Below are 20,137 nucleotides of genomic sequence, written 5' to 3' on the forward strand. Positions count from 1 at the left end.
GACAACTTTACCATCACAATATTCAATAAGACAAGAATACCATCACAATATTCAGTTAGACAACTTCATCATGACAAATTTTTTTTGACAACTTTACCATCAAAACGTTTCGTCAGACAACTTTGCCATTACAACAGTCAGTCAGACAACTTTACCATCACAATATAATGTCAGACAACTTTACCATTACAACATTCAGATAGACAACTTTACATCACAATTCAGAAACTTTACCATCACAATATTCATTCAGACAACTTCACCATCACAACATTCAGTCAGATAACCTTTCCATCACAATATTCAGTCAGACGACATTACCATCACAACATTCAGTCAGACAACTTTACCATCCCAACATTCAGTAAGACAACTTTACCATCCCAACATTCAGTCGGACAACATTACCATCACAACATTCAGTCAGACAACTTTACCATCCCAACATTCAGTAAGACAACTTTACCATCCCAACATTCAGTCGGACAACTTTACCATCACAACATTCCGTCAGACAACTTTACCATCACAATATTCAGTCAGACAACTTTACCATCACAACATTCAGTCAGACAACTTTGCCATTACAATATTCAGTCAGACAACTTAACCATCACAATATAATGTCAGACAACTTTACAATCACAACATTCAGTCAGACAACATTTCCATCACAATATTCAGTCAGACAACATTACAATCAAAATACTCAGTCAGACAACTTTCCAATCATGACCTTCAGACATCTTTACCATCACAACATTCAGTCTGAAAGCTTTACCATTACAATATTCAGTCAGACAACCTTACCATCACAACACTCAGTCACACAACTTTACCATCACAACATTCATCAGACAGCTTTACCATCCCGACATTCAGACAACTTTACCATCACAATATTCAATCAGACAAGAATACCATCACAATGTTCAGTTAGACAACTTCATCATAACAACATTTTTAGACAACTTTACCATCACAACGTTCATTCAGACAATTTTACCGTCACAACATTAAGTCAGACAACATAACCATCACAATATTCAGTCAGACAACCTAACCATCACAACATTCAGTCAGGCAACTTTTACCATCACGACACTCAGACAACTTTACCATCACAATATTCAATCAGACAAGAATACCATCACAATATTCAGTTAGACAACTTCATCATGACAACAAATTTTAGACAACTTTACCATCAAAACGTTCAGTCAGACAACTTTGCCATTACAACAGTCAGTCAGACAACTTTACCATCACAATATAATGTCAGAAAACTTTACGATTACAACATTCAGATAGAAAACTTTACCATCACAATATTCAGACAAACAACTTTACCATCACAATATTCATTCAGACAACTTCACCATCACAACATTTAGTCAGATCACCTTTCCATCACAATATTCCGTCAGACAACATTACCATCACAACATTCAGTCAGACAACTTTACCATCCCAACATTCAGTAAGACAACTTTACCATCCCAACATTCAGTCGGACAACATTACCATCACAACATTCAGTCAGACAACTTTACCATCCCAACATTCAGTAAGACAACTTTACCATCCCAACATTCAGTCGGACAACTTTACCATCACAACATTCAGTCAGACAACTTTACCATCACAACATTCAGTCAAACAACATAACCGTCACAACATTCTTTCAGACAACTTTACCATCACAACATTCAGACAACTTTACAATCACAATATTCATTCAGACAAGAATACCATCACAATTTTACCATCCCAACATTCAGTCAGAAAACTTTACCATCACAATATTATGTCAGACAACATTACCATCACAACATTCAGTCAGACAACTTTACCATCACAACATTCAGACAACTTTACCATCACAATAATCAATCAGACAACTTTACCATCACAATATTCAGTCAGACAACTTTACCATCACAACATTCAGTCAAACAACTTTGCCATTACAATATTCAGTCAGACAACTTAACCATCACAATATAATGTCAGACAACTTTACAATCACAACATTCAGTCAGACAACATTTCCATCACAATATTCAGTCAGACAACATTACAATCACAATACTCAGTCAGACAACTTTCCAATCATGACCTTCAGACATCTTTACCATCACAACATTCAGTCTGAAAGCTTTACCATTACAATATTCAGTCAGACAACCTTACCATCACAACATTCTGTCACACAACTTTACCATCACAATATTCAGTCAGACAAGAATACCATCACAATATTCAGTTAGACAACTTCATCATTACAACATTTTTTAGACAACTTTACCATCAAAACGTTCAGTCAGACAACTTTACCATTACAACATTCAGATAGACAACTTTACCATCACAACATTCAGTCAGACATTTTTACCATCACAATATTCAGTCAAACAACATACCATCACAATATTCAGTCAGACAACTTTACCATCACAACATTCTGTCAGACATCTCTACCATCACAATATTCAGTCAGACAACCAAACCATCACAGCATTCATTCAGACAACTTTACAATCACAACATGCAGTCAGACAAGCTCTGTGAGGTAGGATGAGACAAGTACTGCGGGGGAAACAAATTACACACACACATATGCCCATGCCCTCTTAGTGAGTGTTTAGTTATGTTTCAATATGAGCACCCCCTACTCCCTGTCACCCTAGCCAGTGTACATGCAGGCAGGTAACGACAGACAGTGGTGAGCTGTGCTCAGACACAGAGCAGGCCAGGGTTGGAGGGGATAGGGTGCAGATGTTTGGCAGCTGTTTCACCCCTTCGATATACCCCCCTGGCCCCAGCACCTCTTAAACACCACACATTAATGGAACATCCCTGACCCTCTCGTGCACTCCGCTCTGGCTTTCGGATTGCCCCTCCCACCAATACTGACCACTTCATGTTGAAAAGGCTCCTCCTCGGAGTGTAACGGTAAACTTTTAGCTTCACAGATAGACTCGTTTTAATGGCTCTGTAAGGTTGAGATGTTTTAGGGCCACAGCTTGCCAGGTAATTTTATGACAGTCAAATTGGACTTCAATGGCACAGCGAGGTAGAACAGGACAGGCAGTCCCCGATTCTGAGCTGTAATTGACTGTAAGAAAGAATGGACAGGAGAAAGAGCATGGCTAGAGGTAATTACAGGCTGAGCCCACCTCCCTGCACGTTTAATGTGCTTGTTCTCCATTTCATTACAGCCCCACTCCCCTTTTTCCGATGACAATGCAATGCAGTTTGTCTGAGGTTGCCCTGTGCTCGCTCCGTGCCTGCCACCACATTCCCTGTGTGTATCTGCAAGTCACTCTATTGCTATTAAATGGTCTTTCAGCGGTAGCTTGTAACATATAAACACTGCTATCCGGTCCCTCAGATAGATTCAGCTAATGGCCGCAGGTGTTTACATGACGGCGGTTTCCGACAGAGGACATGAAAGGGACTTGGTTTCGGTTAGAACCATACTCTCTGGCTTTATACTGCAAGCTGGGGCCCCCTCGGTCCCCAGGTCCCCAGCCCTCCAGCCCCCCTCTGACCCCAGTTCCCCAGCCACCCTCGCCCCCCAGCCGCCTTCGCTCCCCAGCTCCCTCGCAGTCCAGCTCCCCAGCCCCCCAGCCCTGGCCTCAGTCATTGCCCAGAGAGGGGCTGCCACTCTGGAGCAGGACAATCGGAACAGACCCCCCTTTGTTTGGGCCTCCACGGCCCTGGTGACAGTCACAGTAAACAGTGGTCTCAGGCTGAGGCCAGGCTGTATGAGCTGCACTGAGAGGCTAAAGCAGAACAAATAGGGTTTGAGCTTTCCGCCCCTTCACTGTCACACACACACACACACACACACACACACACACACACACACACACACACACACACATTATGTATATGTAATACACACACTAAACCATTATCACACACAATCATATACTGCATTTTCAGACAAGGCATACAATCATGTACACAGACACGCTTGCACACACACACACACGGACATAAACTATTCCTATCCTTCAGGGCAAGACCTGAAATCTTACACAATGCTCTGGTCAATATGACAAAGAGGACAGCCTCTTAGTTGTCCTCCTCCCTCTGTCCTACCATGCAGTCAGTGTGTAGCTGTGTGAAAGCCACTACTTGGAGCAGATATGCAGACAGGGGGCCCTGGTCTAGTAGACCAATCAGTGGCGGAAATGGAGGATGATCCCACATGTACATATTACTTCAACTACCTCAACTAGCCGGTGCCCCCGCACATTGACTCTGCACCGGTACCCCCCTGTATATATAGCCTCCCTACTGTTATTTTATTTTACTTCTGCTCTTTTTTTCTCAACACTTTTTTGTTGTTGTTTTATTTTACTTTTTTATTAAAAATAAATGCACTGTTGTTTAAGGGCTGTAAGTAAGCATTTCACTGTAATGTCTGCACCTGTTGTATTCGGCGCATGTGGCCAAAAACATTTGATTTGATTTGATGTGCCAGCCTACTATCATTAGCACTCTGAACAACTGAGCTGTACTCATGAAAAAACTATGTTTTGATTGCATAGGCATTAAAACCAGTAGATAGTGACAGCGCTGACGTCATCCACGTATTCCCATGGAAAACTCCCATTGGCGCCTGAAGCTGGAAGTGTTTTAATTTGAAGAGCGCCATATTGCTGAATGGGGCTGAATGGCACCAAAAATTGTCAAAGGGTCATGGTGAAAGTGTCCGTAACAAGCAAAGGATCATGGTCGATGTAGTTGTTTTCATCGTGCCTGAGAGAGTCAACTCAACACAGCTACATGACATTGGTCAACCCCTCCATCTCCACTTGACAGGCTCTTGACTCCGTACTCTCATCTGGATAGGCTATGTAGGCTATGTGTGACGTTTTAAGTGTATGTATTTCAGTCCTTGACTAATAATATTGTTCTGTACTATGTATTATGTCATGTTTCATGTGGACCCCAGGAAGAGTAGCTGATGCTTTTACAGCGGCTAATGGGGATCCTAATGAATACCAAATACCAAATAGCACACCACACCCCCTTAGGTGCATGTGCAAAGAATGAGCCTCCTTGCAGCCTGCCGGTCCGTGATTGGTCTGTGTGAGTACGTGGTCCTGTGTGACGACAAAAGGTAGTCAGAATGGATCACTATTTAAAAACATATCTCGATTTGTATCGAACTTTAAAATAATTTACTGTGGGGATCGAAGTTAATCATAATAAACACATTTTAAAGTCCAAAACAGCTGTCTAAATGTTTGTGGTGATCCTATTTAAATAGGCTTTCTAGGGCAGACTAGGGCTTTTGGCACCGCTAGGTTGCTACGCAGTAGCCGACCAGCAGAGCTTGTGACTTCAAACTCCAGACGGGACACTGGGGGCCTGTTTTAATGTACCATACCTACAAGCCCTTTATATGTTCTGATGCAATTACAGTGAGGAAGTCTGACTTTCAAAGTGTTTGATTTTGTTTTGTTTGTCCCACTCTCCCACTATATATTTGTAAACTATATTTCAAGCCAGGCTTTTTCTCTTTAATCTGTAATAGGCTAGGATAGCTCTCACTCAAAACCTTGCCCTCAAGCACATATAATTTACCAAACAACACAAACACGCTGTCATGCCCTGACTCTAGGGACTCGTATTTGTTGAGTCAGGGTGTGTATTTTCTGTGTTGTGTTTGCTATGTCGATGTTCTATGTTTAAGATCTAGAATGTGTAGATCTATGTTGGCCTGTGTGGTTCCCAATCAGAGGCAGCTGTTGCTCGTTGTCTCTGATTGGGGACCATACTTAGGCAGCCTTTTGGCACCTGTTAGTGGTGGGATCTTGTTCTGTGTAAGGTATGTTGTGTGTATGCTACCTTGGACTTCACGTTTCGTTTGTTGTTTTGTCGTGGTGTTTAGCCGTAAATAAACATGTATGCTTATCACGCTGCGCCTTGGTCCTTCTCGTTCGTAAACGATCGTGACAGAAGATCCCACCAAAATAGGACCAAGCAGCGTGTTCAGGAGCAAACACCGGGAATTCAACGGGAGGTTACATTAGTTGATGTCCTCCTCGGTTGGGGGAGAATTACGGAAGAAGAGGCCGTCCGTTACCGGAGGGCGATGAATGAGGATGCCAAGGTAGGAGAGGAGAAACGGCGCCAACAGTGCCGACGACGGAGACCCGAGAGGCAACCCCAATAAAAAATGTTGGGGGGCACACGGTGTGGACGACGAGGCAGCGGGAGGCAGCGACAGGGCGATTCTGCAGGTTAGGAGAGGAGGCCACCAGGTTACGGGGGCTATTGGTTCAGAGGGAGCAGGAGTTATTTGGTCAGAGGGAGGAGCTACAGGAGGCTATAAGGGAGAAGGAGAGTGTAGAGGCACGGCGAGAGGAGCTGGTTAGGCAGCAGAAGGAGCGGGGGTTTATAAGGGAACCCAGTCCCGCTCCTCGCACCAAGAAAATGGTGCGTGTCGCCAGTCCAGTCCGGCCCGTTCCTGATCCCCGCACTAAGCCAGTGGTGCGTGTTCCCAGTACGGCCCGACCCGTTCCTGCTTCCCGCACAAGGCCAGTGGTGTGTGTTCCCAGTACGGTCCGGCCCGATCCTGCTCCCCGCACTAAGCCAGTGGTGCGTGTTCCCAGTACGGCCCGACCCATTCCTGCTCCCCGCACTAAGCCAGTGGTGTGTGTTCCCAGTACGGTCCGGCCCGTTCCTGCTCCCCGCACTAAGCCAGTGGTGCGTGTTCCCAGTACGGCCCGACCCGTTCCTGCTCCCCGCACTAAGCCAGTGGTGCGCGTCGCCAGCCCGGTCTGGCCTGTTCCTGTCACTCGCACCAAACCGGTGATGCGCGTCGCCAGCCCGGCCCGGCCTGTTCCTGCCCCTCGCACCAAACCAGTGGTACGCGTCGCCAGCCCGGCCCGGCCTGTTCCTGTCACTCGCACCAAACCGGTGGTGCGCGTCGCCAGCCCGGCCCGGCCTGTTCCTGTCCCTCGCACCAAGCCAGTGGTGCGCGTCGCCAGCCCGGTCCGGCCTGTTCCTGCCCCTCGCACCAAGCCAGTGGTGCGCGTCGCCAGCCCGGCCCGGCCTGTTCCTGCCCCTCGCACCAAGCTAGTGGTGCGCGTCGCCAGCCCGGTCCGGCCTGTTCCTGTCCCTCGCACCAAGCCAGTGGTGAGCGTCGCCAGCCCGGTCCGGCCTGTTCCCGCTCCCCGCACCAAGCCAGTGGTGCGCGTCGTCAGCCCGGTCTGGCCCGTTCCTGCTCCCCGCACCAAGCCAGTGGTGCGTGTGTCCAGTCCGGCACGGAGCCAGAGCAATCCGCTCCACCGGGGTCCAGTCCAGCTCCGGTCAGCGGCTCCACTCCGGAGCCAGAGCAATCCGCTCCACCGGGGTCTGGTCCAGCTCTGGTCAGCTGCTCCACTCCGGAGCCAGAGCAATCCGCTCCACCAGTGCCTGATCCAGCTCCGGTCAACGGCTCCACTCCGGAGCCAGAGCAGTTCGATCCACCGTCGTCGGGTCCAGCTCCAGTCAGCGGTTCCAGTCCAGACCCAGACGTCAGCCCCTCTCCAGGTTCGGGGTCTCCCACACCAGGGTCCAGACAGGGCTTGGTACGTCGTGGGAGGAAGGAGAGGGGAAGCAGTGTGCCGAGGTCCAGACCAGACCAGGGACGCAACAGGGAGGTAGAGAGTAAGTGGTGGTCACGCCCGGAGCCGGATCCGCCTCCGAGGCGGAATGCCCACCCGGCCCCAACCCTGTTATGTTTATGTGGCGCGGTTGGAGTCCGCACCTTTGGGGGGGGGTACTGTCACGCCCTGACTCTAGGGACTCGTATTTGTTGAGTCAGGGTGTGTATTTTCTGTGTTGTGTTTGCTATGTCGATGTTCTATGTTTAAGATCTAGAATGTGTAGATCTATGTTGGCCTTTGTGGTTCCCAATCAGAGGCAGCTGTTGCTCGTTGTCTCTGATTGGGGACCATACTTAGGCAGCCTTTTGGCACCTGTTAGTGGTGGGATCTTGTTCCGTGTAAGGTATGTTGTGTGTATGCTACCTTGGACTTCACGTTTCGTTTGTTGTTTTGTCGTGGTGTTTAGCCGTAAATAAACATGTATGCTTATCACGCTGCGCCTTGGTCCTTCTCGTTCGTAAACGATCGTGACACACGCACAGGCTCACACAAACATCACACATTGAAAAACAAATCTCCCACTCTGATCTATGCCTGCCTGCACAAACACACACCTCCTGTCTCCTACAGGTTGGAGCACAACAGCAGCCTCTGAGAGACACACACACACACTCTCTCGCACACACACACACACGCTCGTTCGCACACACACAGAGATGCTTTCTCTCACACACTCTCACACCCTCACCCCTCATCTGATCACTCTTTCCCTCTCTTCTTCTTTTTTCGGTGCTGAGAGTCGGAGCCCCTCATCTGATCACTCTTTCACCCCCCCCCCCTCTCTCTTTAACAGCTCAGAGGAGAGGTCAAAGGACAGATTAATATTTATTTCGCGTGTTGCCTCGGAGAGCGCCGGGCGGCACTCCTTCGAAAAAGTGGGATCCAGCCAAGTGGCCCTGTAGAGGGTACAGTAAAACCTGCTTTTGGGGTCAACTGACATTTTTCTCCCCCCGTTTTGGCCCGTCTACATTCTCGGCACAGCCCCACTGTGTGCGCTGCACGGTGCAACAACCTGTTAAAACACAGCGACCAGGTGGGGCTGTGCGAATGCAAATGTTCCCCTTCTGTGGTCAGACACTTCCAGGGGCCTCAGGAACATATGAGAAACAGCTGTGAGACGGCCGGAGAGAGAACGAGAGGGAGAAAAACAAAACATAAAACTGCTTTAAACTTGTCCTTTGTGTTTTCCATTCCCTTTGTGGTTTTGCTCAGTGCTACCGTAACAAAAGAGAGAGTCGAGACAAACTAACATCTCTCCAAATGGCACATGCTGATTTCCTGGTGATGAGGATCAGCTCATTTGAAATCCTGCACCTGTAGTTCTCCTTCCTATCATTCAGTACCTGCTTTCCCCTGTATCCTGTGTCTCTTCTCTCCCCGTCTGTGTGTCAGTCTGCAGACGGAGATAGGCCACGCAGGAACACCACAGTAGTCTGGCTCTGATTCATAGCACTCAGCAGCTCTGCACTCCCTAATCAGTTATGTTTGCTTCTGTTGACAGGCACAGATAGCATTTACTTAAGCTGTGCCCCTAATGCACCCAACACACAGAGTTGAGGCTTATTCACCACAGGATATCACCCACCTACTCTGTCACTCTGTGTCATCAGCGTAGAGAATAGGCCTGACGATACGCTGTTCTCTCCTGTCTTTACCCCACGCTCATCAGCGTTTCCATATCGGGGTGCGAGGGGTTAATAATGGCCCCTCCGGCTCAGCGGAGGCACCCAGTTATCCTTGTCTCTATGGTGAGTGGGTCCTTGTTCTCATCACTCTGTAAGCCTGTGCTGGGTTGTCAATCAAAGCCCTGGGTGATCAGCGATCAGTCACCTCCTGTTAAGAGGTGCTGGTCTGAGGCCCCATTAGTGGAGCAGCAACTCAGCCAGACCGGCCTCACTGGCCCGGGCCAAAAGCTGATGAGAAACAGGGTTAGAGGACCAGGGGAGGAGGGGTTCGAGAGGGAGGTGGACGGAGGGATTGGGTGGGGGTGTTGGGTGGTTGTTGGGTCCGTTGAGGCAGCTCTGTTTTCTATTTGTGAGGATTAGGCTGACAGATCTGTATTTGGTTTCTTTGGACCTCTAGCTTCAGCTAATCCCCCTCACCTGCACTGGGTGCAGCCCCCTCCCTCCCTCGTCTCCCTTTCCTCTGACCTTACAACCCCCCTCTAACCCCCTTACGCCCAATCCATGCTTCCCCCTTCGCCCAGTACAAACACTCCTCCTGCGACGAGCACATGACTCACTGCACTCTGTCTCTTCAGGTTAGGGCCTCACACTCGACACAACTCTCTCGCCAAAGGAACCAGTGGGGGTCCCTGCCTCTCTGGACCAGGGGGAAGAAAGAGAACCCCCACATCTTGTAGGCTTTCTTTCACAGATTATTAGTTTTTTTAGGGCGGGCGGGTGAGGGGTTGTTGCTTGTCACCTAGAGATAGCAATTACTTAGCGGTTACATTTACATTTACATTTACGTCATTTAGCAGACGCTCTTATCCAGAGCGACTTACAAATTGGTGCATTCACCTTATAGCCAGTGGGATAACAACTTTATAATGTTTTTTTTGTTTTTTTTTGGGGGGTAGAAGGATTACTCTATCCTATCCCAGGTATTCCTTAAAGAGGTGGGGTTTCAAATGTCTCCGGAAGGTGGTGAGTGACTCCGCTGTCCTGGCGTCATGAGGGAGCTTGTTCCACCATTGGGGTGCCAGAGCAGCGAACAGTTTTGACTGGGCTGAGCGGGAACTGTGCTTCCGCAGAGGTAGGGGAGCCAGCAGGCCAGAGGTGGATGAACGCAATGCCCTCGTTTGGGTGTAGGGACTGATCAGAGCCTGAAGGTACGGAGGTGCCGTTCCCCTCACAGCTCCGTAGGCAAGCACCATGGTTTGTAGCAGATGCGAGCTTCAACTGGAAGCCAGTGGAGTGTGCGGAGGAGCGGGGTGACGTGAGAGAACTTGGGAAAGTTGAACACCAGACGGGCTGCGGCGTTCTGGATGAGTTGTAGGGGTTTAATGGCACAGGCAGGGAGCCCAGCCAACAGTGAGTTGCAGTAATCCAGACGGGAGATGACAAGTGCCTGGATTAGGACCTGTGCCACTTCCTGTGTAAGAGCAGCTCCGTCTTACCAAGGTTCAGCTTGAGGTGGTGATCCGTCATCCATACTGATATGTCTGCCAGACATGCAGAGATGCGATTCGCCACCTGGTTATCAGAAGGGGGAAAGGAGAAGATTAGTTGTGTGTCGTCTGCGTAGCAATGATAGGAGAAGCCATGTGAGGATATGACAGAGCCAAGTGACTTGGTGTATAGCGAGAATAGGAGAGGGCCTAGAACTGAGCCCTGGGGGACACCAGTGGTGAGAGCACGTGGTGCGGAGACAGATTCTCGCCACGCCACTTGGTAGGAGCGACCGGTCAGGTAGGACGCAATCCAAGAGTGAGCCGCGCCGGAGATGCCCATCTCGGAGAGGGTGGAGAGGAGGATCTGATGGTTCACAGTATCAAAGGCAGCAGACAGGTCAAGAAGGACAAGAGCAGAGGAGAGAGAGTTAGCTTTAGCAGTGCGGAGAGCCTCCGTGACACAGAGAAGAGCAGTCTCAGTTGAATGACCAGTCTTGAAACCTGACTGGTTTGGATCAAGAAGGTCATTCTGAGAGAGATAGCAAGAGAGTTGGCTAAAGACGGCACGCTCAATAGTTTTGGAGAGAAAAGAAAGAAGGGATACTGGTCTGTAGTTGTTGACATCAGAGGGATCGAGTGTTGGTTTTTTGAGAAGGGGTGCAACTCTCGCTCTCTTGAAGACGGAAGGGACATAGCCAGCGGTCAAGGATGAGTTGATCAGCGAGGTGAGGTAAGGGAGAAGGTCACCGGAGATGGTCTGGAGAAGAGAGGAGGGGATAGGGTCAAGCGGGCAGGTTGTTGGGCGGCCGGCCGTCACAAGTCGCAAGATTTTATCTGGAGAGAGAGGGGAGAAAGAAGTCAAAGCATAGGGTAGGGCAGTGTGAGCAGGACCAGCAGTGTCATTTGACTTAACAAACGAGGATCGGATGTCGTCAACCTTCTTTTCAAAATGGTTGACGAAGTCATCCACAGAGAGGGAGGAGAGGGGGGGATTCAGCAGGGAGGAGAGGGTGGCAAAGAGCTTCCTAGGGTTAGAGGCAGATGCTTGGAATTTAGAGTGGTAGAAAGTGGCCTTAGCAGCAGAAACAGATGAAGAAAATGTAGAGAGGAGGGAGTGAAAAGATGCCAGGTCCGCAGGGAGTCTAGTTTTCCTCCATTTCCGCTCGGCTGCCCGGAGCCCTGTTCTGTGAGCTCGCAATGAGTCATCAAGCCACGGAGCTGGAGGGGAGGACCGAGCCGGCCGGGAGGATAGTGGACATAGAGAGTCAAAGGATGCAGAAAGGGAGGAGAGGAGGGTTGAGGAGGCAGAATCAGGAGATTGGAGGGAGAAGGATTGAGCAGAGGGAAGAGATGATAGGATGGAAGAGGAGAGAGTAGCGGGAGAGAGAGAGCGAAGGTTGCGACGGCGCATTACCATCTGAGTAGGGGCAGAGTGAGTAGTGTTGGAGGAGAGCAAGAGAGAAAAGGATACAAAGTAGTGGTCGGAGACATGGAGGGGAGTTGCAGTGAGATTAGTAGAAGAACAGCATCTAGTAAAGATGAGGTCAAGCGTATTGCCTGCCTTGTGAGTAGGGGGGACGGTGAGAGGGTGAGGTCAAAAGAGGAGAGGAGTGGAAAGAAGGAGGCAGAGAGAAATGAGTCAAAGGTAGACGTAGGGAGGTTGAAGTCACCCAGAACTTTGAGGGGTGAGCCATCCTCAGGAAAGGAACTTATCAAGGCGTCAAGCTCATTGATGAACTCTCCAAGGGAACCTGGAGGGCGATAAATGACAAGGATATTAAGCTTAAATGGGCTAGTGACTGTGACAGCATGGAATTGAAATGAGGAGATAGACAGATGGGTCAGGGGAAAAAGAGAGAATGTCCACTTGGGAGAGATGAGGATTCCTGTGCCACCACCCCGCTGACCAGATGCTCTCGGGGTATGCGAGAACACATGGTCAGACGAGGAGAGAGCAGTAGGAGTAGCAGTGTTTTCAGTGGTAATCCATGTTTCCGTCAGCGCCAAGAAGTCGAGGGACTGGAGGGTAGCATAGGCTGAGATGAACTCTGCCTTGTTGGCAGCAGAACGGCAGTTCCAGAGGCTGCCTGAGACCTGGAACTCCACGTGGGTGGTGCGTGCAGGGACCACCAGGTTAGAGAGGCAGCAGCCACGCGGTGTGAGGCGTTTGTATAGCCTGTGCGGAGAGGAGAGAACAGGGATAGATAGAGGCATAGTTGACAGGCTGCAGAAAATGGCTACAATAATGCAAAGGAGATCGGAATGAAATGAACTGAACATCTGGGAAAGGAGAGAGCGGGGCCTCCCTCACCACAACACCCAAATATAACTCTCCCAACTTCCACCTCAGAAACTATAATTGTTGTAAACTACAGCGGTTCAATGTTTTCTAGGAATAGACTAACTTAGTTTATTCAGCTAGCTAACTTGGTACAGTATTCTTCCGTGAAAATCGTCCAAGGGCACCTAGTCATAAGACGCCACAGCCAGCTAGCATGCCGGACTCCAACAACACGGTTTAGCACCAATACTCGGCCACAACAAACCACCAGTGTGTCAACACGCAAAGCAGATCGTTCGATTAAGAGCCAGCACGTTAGGAGACATTCAGGGTCAGGGGCAGAGACCTTCCCTTCCAAGTCCTGGCTCCCATATGCTCCCCTGCAAACCCTGAGCACACTGTGAGAGACCACAGTGCCTCTACAATCACACACAGCATGCCTGCAAGTCATTCTTTAAGGAGGAGACTCCAAAATGACCTAATGTTTCCAGAATCCAGAACAGATTCTCTGTGGTAACAATACAGTGACATGGATTTCATGCCTCTAAGTGGTTGCCAGATGAAGGGAATAGCCCCACGCAGGGCCTCTGAGAGAGAGAGAGAGAGAGAGAGAGAGAGAGAGAGAGAGAGAGAGAGAGAGAGACAGACAGACAGACAGAGAGACAGAGAGAGAAAGAGACAGAGAGAGAGAGAGAGAGAGAGAGAGAGAGAGAGAGAGAGAGAGAGAGAGAGAGAGAGAGAGAGAGAGAGAGAGAGAGAGAGAGAGAGAGAGAAAGTTAGGGGTGTGGGGCTCTCTGTATAGTGAGAAATTAAAGCTTCCCCCACTCAGCCCTATGGTGTTGTGAGGAAGGAAGGAATTTGAAGCTCAGGGGTGGTTTCGCTGTAGGGGTCACAGAGGTACCAAAAAATGTTTGGAGGGTCTAGGGGTAGAGTGCATGCAGTCTGCAGCTGGTGAAGCGATGGCACAGTATAGAGCGACACACACACACACATTCCTTCTAACACACTCCCAATGGAAAGCAGTCACAGAAAATTACAGCCACTGCTGTCGCTTCGTGTTTCACAGAAAACACACGTTCACTTACTCCAAGACAGCTGTTTAGAGTGTATGTGCTTCTGCTGCACAGCCTTAAAACACATAAAGGTAAGCATAAACAAATTATGGATAACACATGCTCAATTTTGCACAATAAGCACATGCCAAAATCAAGTCCTCAATTTCTACATTTCAGTCAGACTAGATTATTAGCCTATGATTTGCATCTGCCCACACTGTAATAACACACACACACACACACACAGGAAGGAAGGCAGGATTATTGGTCAATTTGCAGCAGGCCTCATGTCAGGCCCTCATTAAACTCCCAGTTATCAGCAGAATGCGGTTGGAGGTGCTAATGGGGTCTAGTGGGGCGCTATGAGGTGCTAACTGGCCCACACACACTCACTGAGAAAATTACAAATGAAAATATCATCAATCAACATAGACCTAGGCTACTACAGCAGCCTATTATCGGGGTTGTTCAACATAATATCTAATATCAACACCTTCCTAATATTGAGCCTCAATTATTCGGGGCATGGACTCTACAAGGTGTCAAAAGCGTTCCACAGGGATGCTGGCCCATGTTGACTCAAATGCTTCCCACAGTTGTGTCCAGTTGGCTGGATGTCCTTTGGGTGATGGACCATTCTTGATACACATGGGAAACTGTTGAGCATGAAAAACCCAGCAGCGCTGCAGTTCTTGACACACTCAAACCGGTGTGCCTGGCATCTACTACCATACCCCATTCAAAGGCACTAAAATATTTTGTCTTGCCCATTCACCCTGTGAATGGCACACATACACAATCCATATCTCAATTGTCTCAAGGCTTAGAAATCCTTCTTTAACCTGTCTTCTCCCCTTCATACTGAAGTGGATTTAACAAGTGACATCAATAAGGGATCATAGCTTTCATGTGAGAGTGTGATTTGAAGGAGTCAGGCACAGGAGGGTAAATCACCAAATACAGAGTTTATTCCGTAGTACAGTTACACTGGATACAGGGCGTAATACAGGCGCACTGGAACACAATACAAGCACACAGGGAGAAATAACCCTGGAAATACAAAGTACGGGTAGCTCAACCGAGCTACACTCATCTTCACATAAAACAATCACCCACAAGGACAAGGGGCCAGAGGGAACACTTATACACGGACTAATGAGGGGATATGAACCAGGTGTGTGTAATTGACAAGACAAGACAAATAGAATGATATATGGAGCGGCAGTGGCTAGTAAGCCGGTGACGACGAACACCGAAACCTGCCTGAACAAGGAGGGGAGGCAGCCTCGGCGGAAGTCGTGACAGTACCCCCCCTTGACGCGCAGCTCCAGCAGCGCGCCGACCCCGGCCTCGAGGACGGCCAGGAGGACGCGGAGCAGGGCGAGCCAGATGGCGACGGTGGAAATCCCGCAACAGGGAGGGATCGAGGATATCCCTCACCGGGACCCAGCACCGTTCCTCCGGACCGTACCACTCCCACTCCACGAGATACTGAAGGCCCCCCACCCGACGCCTCAAATCCAGGATGGAACGGACAGAGTACGCCGGGGACCCCTCGATGTCCAGAGGAGGTGGAGGGACCTCCCGCACCGCAGACTCCTGGAGCGGACCAGCCACCACCATCCTGAGGAGAGACACATGAAACAAGGGGTTAATATGGTAATCAGGGGGAAGTAATAACCTATAGGTGACCTCGTTGATTCTCCTCAGGACTTTGAACGGCCCCACAAACCGCGGGCTCAGCTTCCGGCAGGGCAGGCGGAGGGGCAGATTCCGGGTCGAGAGCCAGACCCGATCCCCCAGTACGAAGACCGGGGCCTCACTGCGGTGGCGGTCAGCATTGGCCTTCTGATGACGCACGGCGCGTTGGAGGTGAACGTGGGCAGCGTCCCACGTCTCCTCCACGCTTCGAAACCAGTCATCCACTGAAGGAGCCTCGGTCTGGCTCTGGTGCCACGGTGCCAGAACCAGTTGGTAACCTAAAACACATTGGAATGGCGTTAGGTTAGTAGAGGAGTGGCAGAGAGAGTTCTGGGCATATTCTGCCAATGGCAAGAACACCAACCACTCCCCCGGCCGGTCCTGGCAGTAGGACCGCAGGAACCTACCCACATCCTGATTTACCCATTCCACCTGCCCATTAGACTCGGGGTGGAACCCAGAGGTCAGGCTGACCGAGACCCCCAGACGTTCCATGAACGCCTTCCAGACTTTGGATGTGAACTGGGGACCTCGGTCAGACACTATATCCTCTGGTACCCCGTAGTGCCGGAAGACGTGTGTAAACAGGGCCTCCGCAGTTTGCAGGGCCGTGGGGAGACCAGGCAGAGGAAGGAGGTGGCAGGCCTTTGAAAAGCGGTCCACAACGACCAGGATGGTGGCGTTACCTTGGGAGAGAGGAAAATCAGTCAGGAAATCAACACTTAGATGAGACCATGGTCATTGTGGAATTGGTAAAGGTTGTAACTTACCCGCTGGGAGGTGCCTAGGTGCCTTACTCTGGGCGCACACCGAGCAGGAGGAGACATACACCCTCACGTCCTTAGCCAAGGTAGGCCACCAGTACTTTCCGGTCAGGCAGCGCACTGTACGACCGATACCTGGGTGACCAGAGGAGGGTGACGTGTGTGCCCAGTAGATCAGACGATCTCGGATAAGAGCAGGTACGTACCGCAGCCCAGCTGGACACTGAGGTGGAGATGGATCTGTGCGTAATGCCTGCTTTATATCCGCGTCCATCGTCCATACTACCGGCGCCACAATGCAGGAAGCCGGGAGTATGGGGGTGTTGTCTCTGGTTCCTCTCCTCTGTGTCATACAGCCGTGACAATGTGTCTGCCTTCACGTTCTTCGTACCCGGGATGTATGACACTGAAAAATCGAACCGGGTGAAGAATAGGGCCCACCTGGCCTGGCGAGGATTCAGCCTCCTTGCTGACCGGATGTACTCCAGGTTACGGTGGTACGTCCAGACGAGGAAAGGGTGTTTCGCCCTTTCGAGCCAATGCCTCCACACGGTCAAAGCTCGGACAACAGCCAACAGCTCCCGATCACCAACGTTGTAGTTCTGCTCCGCAAGGGCTGAGCTTCTTAGAGAAGAAGGCACAGGGGCGGAGCTTGGGTGGCGTGCCCGAGCATTGAGATAGGACAGCGCCTATCCCTACCTCGGACGCATCCACCTCCACTACGAACGGTAGTGATGGATCGGGGTGGGCCAGTACCGGGGCTGAGGTGAACAGACCCCTCAGTTTCCTGAAGGCCAGGTCAGCCTCAGCAGACCAGCGGAGCCGGGACGGCCCACCCTTCAACAGAGATGTAATGGGAGCTGCGACCTTGCCAACGCCCTGGATAAACCTCCGATAGTAGTTGGCGAAGCCCAGAAAGCGCTGCACCTCCTTAACCGTGGTGGGAGTTGGCCAATTACGCACGGCTGAAATGCAATCCCCCTCCATCTCCACACCTGAGGTGGTAATGCGGTATCCAAGGAAGGAGACAGACTGCTGGTAAAACATACACTTCTCTGCCTTGGCATAAAGCTCATTTTCCAACAGTCGGGCCAGCACTTTGCGAACCAGGGACACATGCTCGGCGCACGTAGCGGAATACACCAGAATGTCGTCGATGTAGACCACTACACCGCGACCAAGCATGTCCCAAAACACCTCGTTCACAAAGGACTGGAAGACAGATGGAGCATTCATCAAACCGTAGGGCATCACCAGGTATTCATAATGCCCCGTGGTTGTGCTGAATGCTGTCTTCCACTCATCCCCCTCTCGAACATGCACCAGGTTGTACGCACTCCTGAGATCTGTATGGGTGGTCCTCTGTAGCTCAATTGTTAGAGCATGGCGCTTGTAACGCCAGGGTAGTGGGTTCGATCCCCGGGACCACCCATACGTAAAAATGTATGCACACATGACTGTAAGTTGTTTTGGATAAAAGTGTCTGCTAAATGGCATATTATTATTATTATTATCTAATTTGGTGAAGAAGCGCACCCCACGCATTGACTCGATCACTGAAGGAATGAGGGGGAGAGGATAACTAAATCTTACCGTCTCCTTGTTCAGTGGTCAATAATCAATGCAAGGGCGCAGACCACCGTCTTTCTTCTTCACAAAGAAGAAACTCGAGGAGGCGAGTGAAGTGGAAGGACATATATACCCCTGGCGCAGGGACTCGGCGATGTATGTTTCCATAGCCACCGTTTCAGCCTGCGACAGGGGGTACACATGACTCCTGGGAGGTACAGTGTCTACCCGGAGGTTTATCGCGCAATCCCCCGCCCGATGAGGTGGTAACTTGGTAGCCTGCGTTTTAGAGAACGTGTGCGCCAAATCTAGGTATTTGGGGGGAATGCGCACGGTGGAGGTACTGTCTGGACTTTCCACCGTGGAAACACCTAGACACCTACCCTGACACTCTCGCGACCACCCCGTGAGAACCCTCTGCGGCCATAAAAAGGTGGGGTTGTGGAGTGCTAACCAAGGGAGCCCTAATATCACAGGGAAAGCAGGAGACTCAATAATATAAAACGTGACCTGCTCACAATGAGTCTCCTGGGCGATCATGGTGACTGGTGCAGTAACCTCCTTAACAAACCCGGACCCTAATGGTCGACTATCAAGTGCTCTGATGGGGAGTGTAATGGATAGGGGAACCAATGAAATGCCTAGCCGGTGTGAGAATGCCCTGTCCATAAAGTTCCCAGCTGCGCCTGAATCGACTAGCGCCTTACACTGGGGAACTACCATGTGATCACGAAAGTAGATGGGTAGGATACAGTGCGCAGCAGAGGGCTCTGAACGAGTGTGGGTGTTCGATACCTGGGGTGACGCGTGAGTGCCCTGCCTGCCGCCTCCAGACCCAAAAGAGCGCTGACAACAACGTGTGGTGTACCGTCCCTTCGTGCCACCAGTGTGACACGGTCACTGTCGTCCTCCGCTCTCTCGGATGGCGGTTCCACCCAGCTCCATCTGCTCGGGATCCGAGTCGGCCGGGGTGGGAACGGGCAGACCCTTTCCAGGACGTCCTCTGGCTGCCAGCAGGTTGTCCAAAAGAATGGCCATGTCCACCAGTTGTGCGAAGGACAACATGGTGTCACAGCAGGCTAGCTCCCATTGGACGTCCTCCCATAGATGGCACCAGAAATGGTCGATAAGGGCCCGCTCGTTCCACCCGGACCCCGCTGCCAGAGTCCGAAACTCCAAAGCGAAGTCCTGCGCGGTCCTCATCCCCTGCCTCAGGTGGACCAGCCGCTCACCTGCCTCTCGACCTTCGGGCAGGTGATCAAAGACCACCCGAAAGAGGCGAGCGAACTCCCTGTAGTTCTCCAACGTGGCTCCTCATTCGTTCCACACCGCGTTGGCCCACTCCAGGGCTTTCCCGAGAGGCAGGAGACGAGGGCGGACTCCTTCTCCCGCTCCGATGGGGCCGGCCTGATGCTGGAGAAATAGAGCTCCAGTTGGAGGAGGAATCCTTGGCAGAGCGCCGCCGTCCCGTCGAACTCCTGTGGTCGGGATATCTGGATCCCTCCGGGTGCTGGGGTGTGGGTGGCTGGATCCGGTTGACCAGCTGGTCTCGACAGATCGGGTCCTCTCCTCTCCAGGCATTGGACGACCTGAAGAACCCGATCCATCGCTTCCCCCAAGCTGACCAGCATCGTGGAATGCTCCTGGACCCGTGCCACAATTCCAGGCATGCGCTCCTCTCCCGCTGACTCAATTGTCAGTGTGGGTGATTCTGTGAGAGTGTGATTTGAAGGAGTCAGGCGTAGGAGGGTAAATCACTGAATACAGAGTTTATTCCGTAGTACACAGTTAGGCTGGATAGCATCAACAGCACAGGGCGTAATACAGGTGCACTGGAACACAATACAAGCACACAGGGAGAAATAACCCCGGCAATACAAAGTACGGGTAGCTCAACCGAGCTACACTCATCTTCACATAAAACAAATCACCCACAAGGACAAGGGGCCAGAGGGAACACTTATACACAGACTAATGAG

The sequence above is a fragment of the Coregonus clupeaformis genome, chromosome 30 (assembly GCF_020615455.1).
Source record: "Coregonus clupeaformis isolate EN_2021a chromosome 30, ASM2061545v1, whole genome shotgun sequence".
In the NCBI taxonomy this organism is placed as follows: domain Eukaryota; kingdom Metazoa; phylum Chordata; class Actinopteri; order Salmoniformes; family Salmonidae; genus Coregonus; species Coregonus clupeaformis.